Here is a 13,692-nt window from a genome sequence, read left to right on the forward strand (position 1 = left end):
ACACTTGGGGATGTTGAAATGCCTATAGTTATCCTTGGGGACCCAGCCTACCCCTAAATGCCATGGCTCATGAAGCCATACACAGGCAGCCTGGACAGTAGTCAGGACCTGTTCAACTACAGGCTGAGCAAGTGCAGAATGGTGGTAGAATGGTGCATTTGGAGGGTTTAAAGTTTAAAGGGTCACTGGCGATCTTTACTGACTCGCTCAGACCTCAGCCAAACCAATATCCCCATTGTTATTGCTGCTTGCTGTGTGCTCCACAATCTCTGTGAGAGTAAGGGGGAGACCTTTATGGCGGGGTGGGAGGCTTAGGCAAATCGCCTGGCCGCTGATTACGTGCAGCCAGACACCAGGGCGATTAGAAGAGCACACCAGGAAGCGCTGCGCATCAGAGAAGCTTTGAAAACCAGTTTCATCACTGGCCAGGCTACCGTGTGAACGTTCTGTTTGTTTCTCCTTGATGAAAACCCACCCCCTTGATTGACTCGTTCTCTGTAAGCAACCCACCCTCCCCCTTCGATCCCAGCTTGCTTTTAAAGGAAATAAAGTCACTATCATTTAAAAATCATGCATTCTTTATTAATTGACTATAAAAAGAGGGAGAGAACTGAGAAGGTAGCCCGGGTGGGGTTTGGGAGGAGGATAGGAGGAAAGGAAAAGGCCACTAAAAAAGTTCAAAGTAATGACAGCCTTTTGGTTGGGCTGTCCACTGGGGTGGAGTGGGAGGGTGCTAGGAGCCTCCCCCTCCCATGTTCTTACACGTCTGGGTGAGGAGGCTATGGAGCATGGTGAGGGGGGAGGGAGGTTATACAGCGGCTGCAGCAGCACTCTGCGCTCCTGCTGCCGTTCCTGAAGCTCCACCAGACACCGGAGCATGTCCGTTTGATCACGCAGCAGCCCCAGCATTGCAGCCTGCCACCTCTCATCTCGAGCGTCCCTCATGGCCTCATGTTCACTGGCATCTTTCCTGTACTTTGATACCATATCCTTCCACTCATTCAGATGAGCTCTTTTATTGCAGGTAGATTCCATGATTTCCGAGAACATTTCGTCTCGCGTCCTCTTTTTTCGGTGCCTTATCTGAGATAGCCTTCGGGACGGAGGAGGAGGCTTGAAAAATTTGCAGTTGCTGGAGGGAGGGAAAAAAGGGAGAGAAGTATTTAAAAAGATACATTTTACAGAACAATGCTTATACCCTTTCACGGTGAACAACACTATTCACATTACATAGCACGTGATTTTGGAACAAGGTCGCATTTTGCATCTTTTAATATTGAGTGCCTGCGGCTTTGGTGTTAGAGAGCACAGACACAGGTCTGGGCAACAGAATTCGGCTTGCATGCGGCCATGGTAAGCCACTGTCTTTCGGCTTCTGCAGCTTTCCTACAGGCCGCGCCCTCCTTTCCCACATACCAAGCAAAGCCCCTTCAGTGCTGCGGTTTTCCTGTTAACATGCAGCAGCAGAAACCAAACTAACCCTGCCCCATCCAATTCTCTGGGATGATCGCTTTATCCCTTCCCCCCACCGCGTGGCTGGTATCAGGGAAGATTTCCCCCCACTCCCACCCCGCTTGGCTAACTGCAGGTAAGGATTTCTTTTCAGCCACAGGCAAACAGCCCAGTAGGAACAGCCACCTCTGTCCCGTTAATTAAATTCCCGTATTTCAACCAGGTTACCATGAACGATATCACTCTCCTGAGGATAACACAGTGAGATAAAGAACGGATGTTGCTTGAATGCCAGCAAACACCGGGACCATGCACTGCCAGGCTTTGTCATGCTATGATACCAGATTACTTGCTACTAGCATGGCGTGGTCAAGTGTCCTACCATGGAGGACTGAATAAGGCTGCACTGCCCAGAAACTTTCTGCAAAGGCTTTTGGAGTACCTCCAGGAGAGCTTCATGGAGATGTCCTTGGAGGATTTCCGCTCCATCCCCAGACACGTTAACAGACTTTTCCAGTAGCTGTACTGGCCGCGAATGCATCCCAAGTCCTCAGGGCAAATTAATCATTAAAAAATGCTTGCTTTTAAACCATGTTTTATATTTTAAAAGGTACACTCACCTGAGGTCCCTTCCATGGGATCATGGTCTTGGATACTGCCTTGGGAGGGTTGGGAGGGTACTTCACTCAGGCTGAGAAAAAGATCCTGGCTGTTGGGGAGAACGGAGCGCTGTGTGCTCTCTGCAAGCTCGTCCTCCTCCACTTCCTCCTCCTCTTCCCCGTCCGCAAAATCCTCAGGTGTGGCTGAGATTACCCCCGCCACGGAATCCACGGTCAGAGATTGTGGCCCCCCCTAGAATTGCATGCAGCTCAGCGTAGAAGCGGCATGTCTGCAGCACTGACCCGGAGCAACTGTTTGCCTCCTTTGTTTTTTGATAGGCTTGTCTGAGCTCCTTAACTTTCACGCGGCACTGATCTGAGTCCCTATTGTGGCCTCTCTCCATCATGCCCTTGGAGCTTTTTTCAAATGTTTTGGCATTTTGTCTTTTGTAACGTAGTTCTGCTAGCACTGAATCCTCTCCCCATATAGCGATCAGATCCAGTACCTCCCGTATGGTCCATGCTGGTGCTCTTTTTCGATTCTTGGACTGCATGGTTACCTGTACTAATGAGCTCTGCATGGTCACCTGTGCTCTGCATGCTGGGCAAACAGGAAATGTAATTCAGAAGTTCGCAGGGCTTTTCCTGTCTACCTGGCCAGTGTATCCGAGTTCAGATTGCTGTCCAGAGAGGTCACAATGGTGCACTGTGGGATAGCTCCCGGAGGCCAAAACCGTCGAATTGCGGCCACACTAACCCTAATCCGAAATGGCAATGTCGATTTCAGCACTACTCCCCTCGTCGGGGAGGAGTACAGATATCGATATTAAGAGCCCTTTATATCGAAGTAAAGGGCTTCGTTGTGTGGACGGGTGCAGGGTTAATTCAGTTTAACGCTGCTAAATTCAAGATAAACTTCTAGTGTAGACCAGGCCTTAGTGTCCAAACACACCCCCTTCTTGGAATTTGACTCTATTAGTAATCTCAAAAGAATAATACAACAGACTACATTTTCTCTGGGAATTGGGCTGTCAGTAGGACTTCTCTTCAGCACCTCCCTTGTCCTACTTCCCTCTCTGTGGATAGTCACTCCTGTCTCCTTTAAGTCTAGGATGAAATTAAGAAACTATACTTGCTGGAATGAGTCAACAGAATTTCACCAGCTTTATGCAGTCACCTTGCTACCCAATGAGTTTCAAATACTAGAGCTGCAAGTTTGTCATTTTCCAACCACATTATCCTATTGTTTTTTAAAATATTTCTCTCCCCTGCTGCTGTGTGATAGACCCACACAACCAACAGGGGAAAACTAATAAGCTAACTGATTATTAAAAGGGAAATAATTACATTGGCTAGACAAAAAGCGTCAAATACACATGAGGAAGAAAGAAATAGTAGCTATTTTTCTATCATTTCTTTCAGTTAGACCAGTGGTTCCCAAACTTTAACAACCCGCGAACCCCTTTCACTAAACTGTCAAGTCTCATGAACTCCTTCCTAAAAATGAATATTTCCAGGGATTTTCTCCCTTACCTCAACATAAATTATAAAAGCAGTGATCTTGGAAATATAAAATTTGTTTTTATGACATGCTTATTACACACTATTAATTATTATTTATCATTACAGTATTTTTATTACATTATGAAAATGGCAACTCTTGCAAGATCTCACTTGTGTAGCTTATATCACTTTTGATTAAGCCTGTTATAAGACAAGGCTCCTATCAGAGGCGCCAGTAGAAAAAAAAGGTGTGGGGGCAAAGCCCCCACGCACCCTAGGGTCTGGGGGGACACCACCAGAAAAGTGGAGGGCCTGCGGGGGCGCTGCAGAAAAAAAGGGGAGGGACCTGCGGAGGGGTGTGCCGACGCCGGAGCTGCACATGACCCTTGTCGCCCCCCCGTATTGGTGCGTCTAAGTCCTATGTTTCATCAAGGAGTATCAGATGTGAAACAGCATGAAGGTATTTAAGAAGCCAACTCAACGAGTTCCTCCTACACAAGCATTCAGGTCTTGAGCAGTCCAGGCAAACAGTGCACATTACAACAAAGCTTAAACTTGTTCTTCATAATAATTTAAAAACAACTCTAGCAGCCTATTTAATTTTAAAAACAGCAAAAAATATCCACCTCCCTTTCCATTTCTTATAAGGGAGTCTTGAAGTTTAAATCTCCTCAGTGTGATAGATATGCTTGCTTTGATCTGCTTAGCTCTTGGAAGTTCCCAAGGCTCCGGGCTGCTGGCCCCATGCTTCCTGGGGTCCCTATGGAGAGCTCTGTCCGCCATTAGGGAATTTTTTCCTGAGAACCACCTGTAACATTTGGTGAACCCCAGGGGTTCATGAACCCCAGTTTGGGAACCACTGAGTTAGACCAATCACTGGTGTTTCTCGTTACAATAACAAGAAAAAATATTCGAGCAGTAGTATAGTTAAGGTGCATTTCAATTATTTAATTTCATTTGCCACACCAAATCCCTCTATTCTGTTTGAAGTTTCTTTTAACTTGTTTATACTGTACATAGATCTTGTAATGTTCTTTTATCTTCCTTTTAACTGACTCCCTTCGGGTATGGTAGTGAAATTACAACACAGGTGACTATTTGTTTTTTAATTGGTCTTATCAGGGCCGGTGGAAGGATGTTTTGCGCCCTAGGCGAAAGTTCAACCTTGCGTCACCCCCCCCCCGTACCTGAGCCCCCGCCCTGAGGCGCCCGCCCTCCGCGGCAGCTCCCCCGCTCCACCCTGAGATGCCTCCCTTGCGGCATCTCCCCACCCCCCATCCTGAGGCACCCCCCCATGGCAGCTCCCCACCCCTCACCCTGAGATGCCCCCCCTGTGGCAGCTCCCCACCCCCCACCCTGAGGCACCCCCCCGCCCCAGTTCACCCCTGCCCCGCCTCCTCCCCGAGCACGCCGTGGCTGCTTCACTTCTCCCGCCTCCCAGGCTTGCAGTGCCTAAGCTGATTGGCGCTGCCAGCCTGGGAGGCGGGAGAAGTGAAGCAGCCACGGCATGCTCGGGGAGGAGGCGGGGCAGGGGTGAGCTGGGGCGGGGAGTTCCCCTGCGTGCCGCCCCCCCCTTGCTGCAGGCGGCCCTCCCCACGCTCCACTGCCCCAACTCCCTCCGCCTAAATGCCGGCGGCGACCGGGATGGCCGAAGATCCGGCCGCCACAGTCGCTGCCGAAGAAAATGGCGCCCCCCAAATCCTAGTGCCCTAGGTGACCGCCTAGGTCACCTAAATGGTTGCACCAGCCCTGGGTCTTATATATTTGAACATTTGATCTGTTGATTAACCTTTTTCCTTCCTTCCTTCCTCTTTTTTACGTATTAGCCAGTAACTTCCCTTCTGTATTTTTTTAACTCTTTGAATATATGTAAACAGAAATCCTTGAACTTTTGTATACCACCTGTGCTCTACTTCAATTCCCCTTTCCTATTCACATGCTCCTCTTCTGCATCTATCATACCAAAACCCATTCTGGCTCACTTTTCACAATCTCTTTCTGTTTCTGCTCTCATGCGACTTGAGCATCTTTGGAAACAATCCAGAAACCATGTAGCTTCCTCCACTATAAACTTATTCTCTCCTGTTTCAACTTCATTGTCTCCCCAACTGACTTCAGAATTACATCTTCAGAACAGTGTTCTCTCCATCTGATACACTCAGTAACTGTATTTGAACAAAGTGCTATAGGAGCAGCAAAGATGCTGTACAGTTACTAGGGCTGGTCTACCTACAAACTTGCACCCAAATAACTAAATCAGTTTTCATTTACATTTTTTGTTCTTTTGATGCAAGTCTGTATGTGAATACTTGTTTTAGAATAAGTGTCCTATTTTGGAGTGGATAAAAATCATCATTATTTAAGTAAAGTGCTGTTAGCTTACATTATTTTTATATATATGTTGCTAGTTCTTTATTTTCTTCTTATTATATAATCTCATGTTGTTAAAGTGGATGTTTTGTGCTTATTTCTTTATTTTGTTTCCTAATTGTTAGTGGAATTTGAGATTTTACATAGACGCTTCATATTAAAAATGTTTATCTGTGCAAAATAAGACAAATTAACATCCTTTGTGCTATTCTCATAACTAACACCCAATTATAAGCCAATAGCCCATGCTATATTTATAACTAACACAGCCTTTGAATAAATTCAGTGTTCACAAATCAAGAAAGTTGAAATGGTTTGACCTGGTTACATTCTCAAGGCAGTAGAGCAGGGATAGGCAACCTTTGGCAAGCGGCCTGTCAGGGAAATCCGCTGGCGGGCCGGGACGGTTTGTTTACCTGCAGCGTCTGCAGGTTCGACCGACCGCAGCTCCCACTGGCCATGGTTTGTCTTTCCAGGCCAATGGGGGCTGCAGGAAGCGGTGGCCAGCACATCCCTCGGCCCGCGCCACTTCCCGTAAAACCCATAAAGCTTCCCAGGTGCAAAGGGTTCACACATACAAAAACACGATGACAAAAGTATTATCTATCAACACTTCCTATCTCCATTGGCTACAACGATGGAAATGGATGTCTGCTTTTAAAAAAAAAAAAATTCTCTCTTTTTTTTGTTTCCTAGTACATAAGTCTATGATAGAAACTTCTTATGAAGGGCACAATTCTGCAACCCCTAATGATGCAGGGCAGTGCTTACTCGCTCAAGTAGCCCCTTTGAAGTAACTTTGTCAATACAATACATGAACACAAACCTTTTGAGTGCTATGAATTATCCTACTACTCTGGCAAAGGGTATGCTTTCATGTCACTAGATACAGTGGTGTTTCTCTTTGAATAGTCATTTTGTGTTTCAGCTTGATATCAGAGTTCTAAGGATTTGATTTTTTTGGCTTGTAAAGAGCATCTTAATTAAGAATTATAAAATGAATTTTGTGCAGGGTAATTGTGAATTTTTAAAAACACTAGTGGAAGGGAACAGACAGATCCATTATGGTACAAATTAAAAAGGCTGACTGCATCTTCTCAGTAGTGTTCTTAAGTAGACATCATTATGGAGAAAGTTAGGGATGATTGTACCACTTACAGAAGCTTATTATTCAGATAATCAAAGAATAACTCCACCCCATATGTGATGCAAAGACTATCAACAGACTGCTAAATGAAACAGCTCTAGATACACTGAAAGCCAACTGACTCTGGAAATTTAGTACCCGTGTTGCGTGACTTGAAAATCTGTTCTGAGCAAGGCACGGCTCCAGGCCTTGACTGTTGTACTTTAGTAACCATAGCAGTGTGGTCTCTGGAGATCACAATGCTAGTGAATTTTCCTTTATTTCAAAGAAGAATAATAAGAGAAATGTGGCTTGGAACTGATCTTTTTTTCTTATTTTTACTATGCCGTGACCTTGACCAAAATATCTTTGAAGTATTTGCTGGCTGATTCTCTGTTATGGGACCAGAAAAAACATCAGGATATATAAAGGATCTTGCCAAAGGAAGTCCTATCTTCCTCAAAATATTTGTCTTCATTCCCAGGGAGAACCTTTTTATTAATAATGTTTCTAAAACCTCATAATGGAAGAGGTTGATAACTTTAATCTCAGAGCTACTATGGGCACCAAAGTAACAGTGAACTTGCTTTGAACTGACATATTAATTGTTTTTTTGTTTAAGTAGCAGGTGCAGCTTTTCGTGAGTACATAATTGGATGTACTTGTTTTTAAAAAGAACACAGTCCACAGTTTGATGCCAAGCCCTTTTTTCCATTTGGAAAAAAGTGATTTCATTTTTCATGTACAATGTAAGAAACATGAGTTTCTTAAACAAACAAAACCAAACACAAACAAACAAGTGTTTGCAGTGCATAGTTAAGTCTGTCTCATATGTTTCAAGTTTTAGCCTGGATTAGAAATTCCATCTGCCATTGAATCCATATGGTTTACCAAATGGCATTTTACAATCATTTATTTTTACAGCTTAGACAATAAAGTTGTGTTTAGTTGTCACTGCTCAAATTTCTACTATGAAACTTTTTGAAAAAGTAAATATACTCAATATTTGGAAATTGTTTTGGCAGGCAATTGAACTATTATTGATAAAACACTATTTATTACTATGTAGTAGGCATAGCCTGGACAAAGAATTGCAGAATGAAGGTCTTTTAACATTTCTCTATTCTCTAAAATCTAAGACCCAGTCTGTAGCCCTTCCTACACTTCCACACACTCCTGTAAGGTTCCTCCTTACTCCCTGATGCCAACTATCTATACCTTGGGTAGCTGCACGGGGGCTGTGCAGTTTCCATAGGGCTGCTATATTCCCTTCCCCACACATGCAGGTAGGAGTGGGCAAGATTGGGCAGGGAATGGGCAGAGCTCCAACATTCCAGCCTGTGTTGGGGATACACACTGAACCAGATATAGGGCTGGTGCTGAGTATGTCACTGTGATGGGTTCGATCACAGAAATATCCTTGGGACTGTCACCTGATGTGCTGAGACTACCTTTGAGCCTGTTTTCTCTGCCAATTTGGGCCTTCAGAACCTTGCCTTGTTGAGCCAGACACGCCAATCTGCTCCAACACAGACCCAGGTCTGAACCATGCGCTCCAAAGCTGCAGACTTAACTGAAAACAGCTTAAGAAGTGCTCCTGTCTCCAGCACCCAGACACCCAGCTCCCAATGGGATCCAAACCCCAAATGAATCTGTTTTACTCTGTATAAAGCTTATACAGAGTAAACTCATAAATTGTCCGCCCTCTATAACACTGATAGAGAGATATGCACAACCGTTTGCTCCCCCAGGTATTAATTACTTACTCTGGGTTAATTACGGTAATAAGCAAAAGTGATTTTATTAAGTATAAAAAGTAGGATTTAAGTGGTTCCAAGTAGTAACAGACAGAACAAAGTAAGTTACTAAGCAAAATAAAAGAAAACACGCAAGTCTAAGCCTAATACATTAAGAAACTGATTACAGGTAAAATCTCACCCTCAGAGATGTTCCAATAAGCTTCTTTCACTGACTGGACTCCTTCCTAGTCTGGGCCCAATCCTTTCCCCTGGTACAGTTCTTGTTAGCTCCAGCTCAGGTGCAGAGCCGGCTCCAGGGTTTTGGCTGCCCCAAGCAGCCAAAACAAAACAAAACAAAAAAGCCGCGATCGCGATCTGCGGTGGCAATTCGGCGGGAGGTCCTTCGATCCCAGGTGGAGTGAGGGACCGTCGCCGAATTGCCGCTGAATACCTGGACGTGCCGCCCCTCTCTGGAGCGGCCGCCCCAAGCACCTGCTTGACAAGCTGGTGCCTGGAGCCGGCCCTGCTCAGGTGGTAACTAGGGGATTTCTCATGACTGGAACCTCCTTTGTTCTGTTCCACCCCCTTATATAGCTTTGGCACAAGGCAGGAAACTTTTGTCTCTCTGGGTTCCCACCCCTCCTTCTAAATAGAAAAGCACCAGGTTTAAGATGGATTCCAGTACCAGATGACATGGTCACATGTCCTGTGAGACCCCAAGCCTTCATTCTTCCTGGCCTGACTCACAGGAAGCCTTGCAAGTAAACAGAGACATTTACAACCAATTGTCCTAGTTGATGGGAGCCATCAAGATCCCAAACCACCATTACTAGCCCACACTTTGCATAATTACAATAGGACCTCAGTGTTATATTTCATATTTCTAGTTTCAGATACAAGAATGATACATTTATACAAATAGGATGACCACACTTGGTAGATTATAAGCTTTGTAATGATACCTTACAAGAGACCTTTTGCATAAAGCATATTCCAGTTACATCATATTTACACTTATAAACATATTTCCATAAACATATGGAGTGCAACATCACAGTCACCCCCTGTGGAACCAGGAGGTAATGAAAGCAGATTCCTGGTCTGTTTCTGGGGTAGCACAACAATGCACTGCCCCGTACATCTGTACTGAGCCCTCTCTGCTGTGGATAATATGTCTTCTCATTGAGTAGTGTTTTAAGATAACATTTTAAAAAACAGTCAAATACCTGGACTTTAGTTTTGAAGTTTTGCTCCATATTCAGCTGGTTTTTTAGTTAGTGTGGATTGTGCTGCAGGTTTCCCAGCTAATGTAACATTTTTTGTAACATGGGCCTTGAGTTAATCACAAATAACTTTGCTAAGGTGGAATTAGGGTTGCTGCTGCACAACAGTGCCTTCCATTCCCTTTATTCTTCCAGAACATGGAGCTTCAAAACCTCAGGCTTAAACATTGGGAAAGCAGGAGATTCTCAGTTAAGGTCTCCCCACAGAAAGCAGAAAAGAAAGTAGGTGTTACAAGAAAGAAAAACCAGGAGCAACTCTCCACACATCTCCTGCACTTCCCTGCTCTGTTCCATCTCTACCCAAATACACACATCCTTGAACTCCACTCCTGAATCTCCTCCCACCTCATCAACCCCCATTCCCATGAACACCTCCTCCAACCCCCCCATCTCGCTTTCTCTCACATCCTCCAACCCCCTGTGTGTGTGTCTCTCTCTCTCTCTCTCACACACACACACACTCTCTCTCTCTCTCTCTCTCTCTCACCTCTCTTCCCTCCCACACTTCTCTAACCTCTCCCTACACATACATACATTCACTGACTCATTCCAGTTCTTTGAATTATTAACAGTAGCTTTTCCATGTTTCACAGCTGTGGAGTGAGTTGAAAATTAGTTCTGCTTTTTAAAAGCAGACTTCAGTCTCTTGTGGAATATGGTGCAGGGCCTAGATGTGGCAATATATTGGGTGCAGAACATCCCTTAATAATTTGAGTAGCAATTTCTTGATCCATAAGAACAGTGTTTGACAAAATTCCTACAAGGTAAGTCCACTACCACCTAGAAGGGCTGAATATCCCCATCTTACATGGAAGCCAAAAAAAATGGGAATTAAGTACGCTCGGTACCTTGCAGTATCAGGCCCTATGTTTCAGAGTGATTCTAGGTCTTGTATATGCTTTCCCAGATGTGGGCTGGCAAATTACCTTGTTTTTCTTGAAGCAGTTGGCAAGGTCAGCATTTCTAGCTATCTCAGCTAATGAATAGTTGATGACTGGGAAGTTCTTTGCCGTGTGCACATTATGAGTATAGTCACCTGCATAAAGGAGCTCACATAAATGCTCCGTTTACCTTTGTGGAAGTTTTTAGTCTGGAGGTTTTAGTTAAAGAGCCTACCAGATGTTTAAAATGTAATAAAATTCCTGACATCATATCACTGGTGGTTTCATTGCTGCAAAGAAGAATCCAAAGAGACAAGATGCCAAAAATCCTTTCTTGTCTCCATCTGATATTGTAAATGGATATGACAGAATACCATCCACAGAGATACTCTCAGCACAGTGAAAGGCACAAATGGGAGGAAGTAAGATTCATGTGGCATCTAGACTAGAGCCTTGTTTGCAGAAGAAAATAGCACCATTTCTGCCATTGGTTTTGCTGGAAGAATAGCCATGGAGATACTAGTGATCAGCAACAGTTCAGCTAGCCAGAGGTAATGCCTGGTCTGAGCAGGGATTAACTCCAGTTGGCTAAACTGATGCTGACCACAGTTTGTCCTTGTCTGCTTTACAGCTAACCCCTGGCCAGCACCAATTCAGCTAAATCAATTGCTGAAACAGTGCTATTTCTAATAGAGACAAGGCCCTAAAGCAGTGGTCCCCAAACTTTTCAGGGTCATGACCCCCCCTTACCCTTGTCTCCTCATCCTGGAGGAGAGGAGAGGCCATGGCTCCCGGGGTGGGTGGGTGGGAATACAGATAGGGGTAAGGGCGCCTCAGCTGGGGCCTCAGGTGGGGGTGGGTCTGGGGCTGAGAACAGAGCTGCGGCCAGGGGCTGAGGCTGGGGATGAGCCTGGGGGCAAAGCTGGAACTGGGATGCAGTGGGGGCCAGGAGCCACACCGAGGCTGAGGGTGGGGCCAGAGCAGAGCTGAGGTTGGGGCTGGGTGGCACTCCCTCCCCGCCCCCCCCCACCCCGAGGGCTGGCCTTGGCCTGCCACGTCCCCCAGAATGTTCCTCCGTGCCCCCTTAGGGAGGTGCGACCCACAGTTTGGGATCTCTACCCTAAAGTCTTTCTGTTGGACCTCTCGCTAGCCATCCATTTCACACATCATGGTTCTTTAAGGCATTGTTCACCCTGGGGTGAATAGCCACACAGGTCCAAATTTCTCAAAGGTGCTCAGCATCTACCATTAGGGACAAATGTTCTGAGGAGCTCAGCCTATTGGTGCTGAGCTCTTTTGAAATTCTGGCCATAAATGTCACAAAGGGAACTGCTGGGTGCTGAGCACTATTAAAAATCTCACCCTTATGGGAACTGAGCTCTTGAAAACGTGGCCCCACAATGCATGAGAATTAATATATCTGTCCACTGTAATGTTCATGTTTTTAATTAAAAAAAACAGTTTGAGGGAAGAGGAAAGTAGCAGTATCATATATATACAACTTTGATCTCAAACAATCTCAATGCTTTTTACCAATTGATATATACACCATATGCAGGAATTAGTTAATCCAGCTCTGAAATACAGTCCCTCTGTGGTGACATAGTGTCATGGGGGTCCTGGGGTAGGGAAAGGTAGTCAAAATTAGACAAATCTAGATTAGGTATGACCAGAGTTAGTTTGTGTAATGTACTTCATTTATATCTGTTCTTATTTTTATATGGATATAAATGAACTTGTTGCTTACGTTACCTGGCATAATATTACTCTACATATATTGTCTTCTTTAATATAATATATGGAGATATACCAATCTTATAGAACTAGAAGGGACCCTGAAAGGTCATCAAGTCCAGCCCCCTGCCTTCACTAGCAGGACCAAGTACTGATTTTGCCCAGATCCCTAAGTGGCCCCCTCAAGGATTGAGCTTACAACCCTGGGTTTAGCAGGCTAATGCTCAAATCACTGAGCTATCCCTTCCCCTTTTACTGTGTATTGGTTTATGATATCAGTGCATTAAGTTATATTGCTTATGCCTCTTACTTTAAATATTCCTTATTTTATTTATATAATTATGCCAACATAGTATTTTGTTAAAGTTTTTGAAAAATTGGTTACATTTTAGAATATATATAGTATTTATATAATTATATAGTAGTTGTACTACAGTTAAAGTGTTACCCACAATAGTTATTTTTCTGGTTAGAGGATTTTGTATTAGGTACATGTATCAAAAATATATATTCAGAAAAGTTAGTGTAATATAGTACGTTTGAAATTAAATGGGTGACAAGTAATTTGCTCGTGTCATTAACCTTCCAGTTATATGAATTAGTAGTAATTCCAAGTATCATAAAGGTTAACTGCATTGTTATTACATTTTAATTAGTCTTTGTATTAAGTGTAACCAAAAAGGTAAGTTTAAAAAAAGGAGAGAGAACACGTTCCAGGTCATTATCCACTATATCATTCTAAGAAGGAGAATGCTCTTGCTGAAAAATTATGGTAACTATCACAATGTATGGGGGAGGGGGAATTAAAATGATATCTTTACATTGTGATAGGCAGGGGAAACAAATTTAGTATCAGACTTTGTATTAAGAGCTTAGGACTGAAATAATTAACATCCTACTATTACTAACCAGAGGTTACATATTTCTGGCAATACAGATGTAATGTTCAAAACTTCTGAGCTATTTAAATGCCTAATTATATTTGAAACTATTATAGCCTCATGT

General features: G+C 44.1%; 1 protein-coding gene across 2 annotated transcripts in view; it reads left to right on the forward strand.

Annotated features, from left to right (window-relative positions):
- Nucleotides 1-13,692, forward strand: part of AHRR (aryl hydrocarbon receptor repressor) — a 134,337-nt gene that overhangs the window by 95,743 nt on the left and 24,902 nt on the right. The window lies entirely within an intron of this gene.

The sequence above is a fragment of the Chrysemys picta genome, chromosome 2, assembly GCF_011386835.1.
Source record: "Chrysemys picta bellii isolate R12L10 chromosome 2, ASM1138683v2, whole genome shotgun sequence".
NCBI classification, from domain to species: Eukaryota; Metazoa; Chordata; order Testudines; family Emydidae; genus Chrysemys; species Chrysemys picta.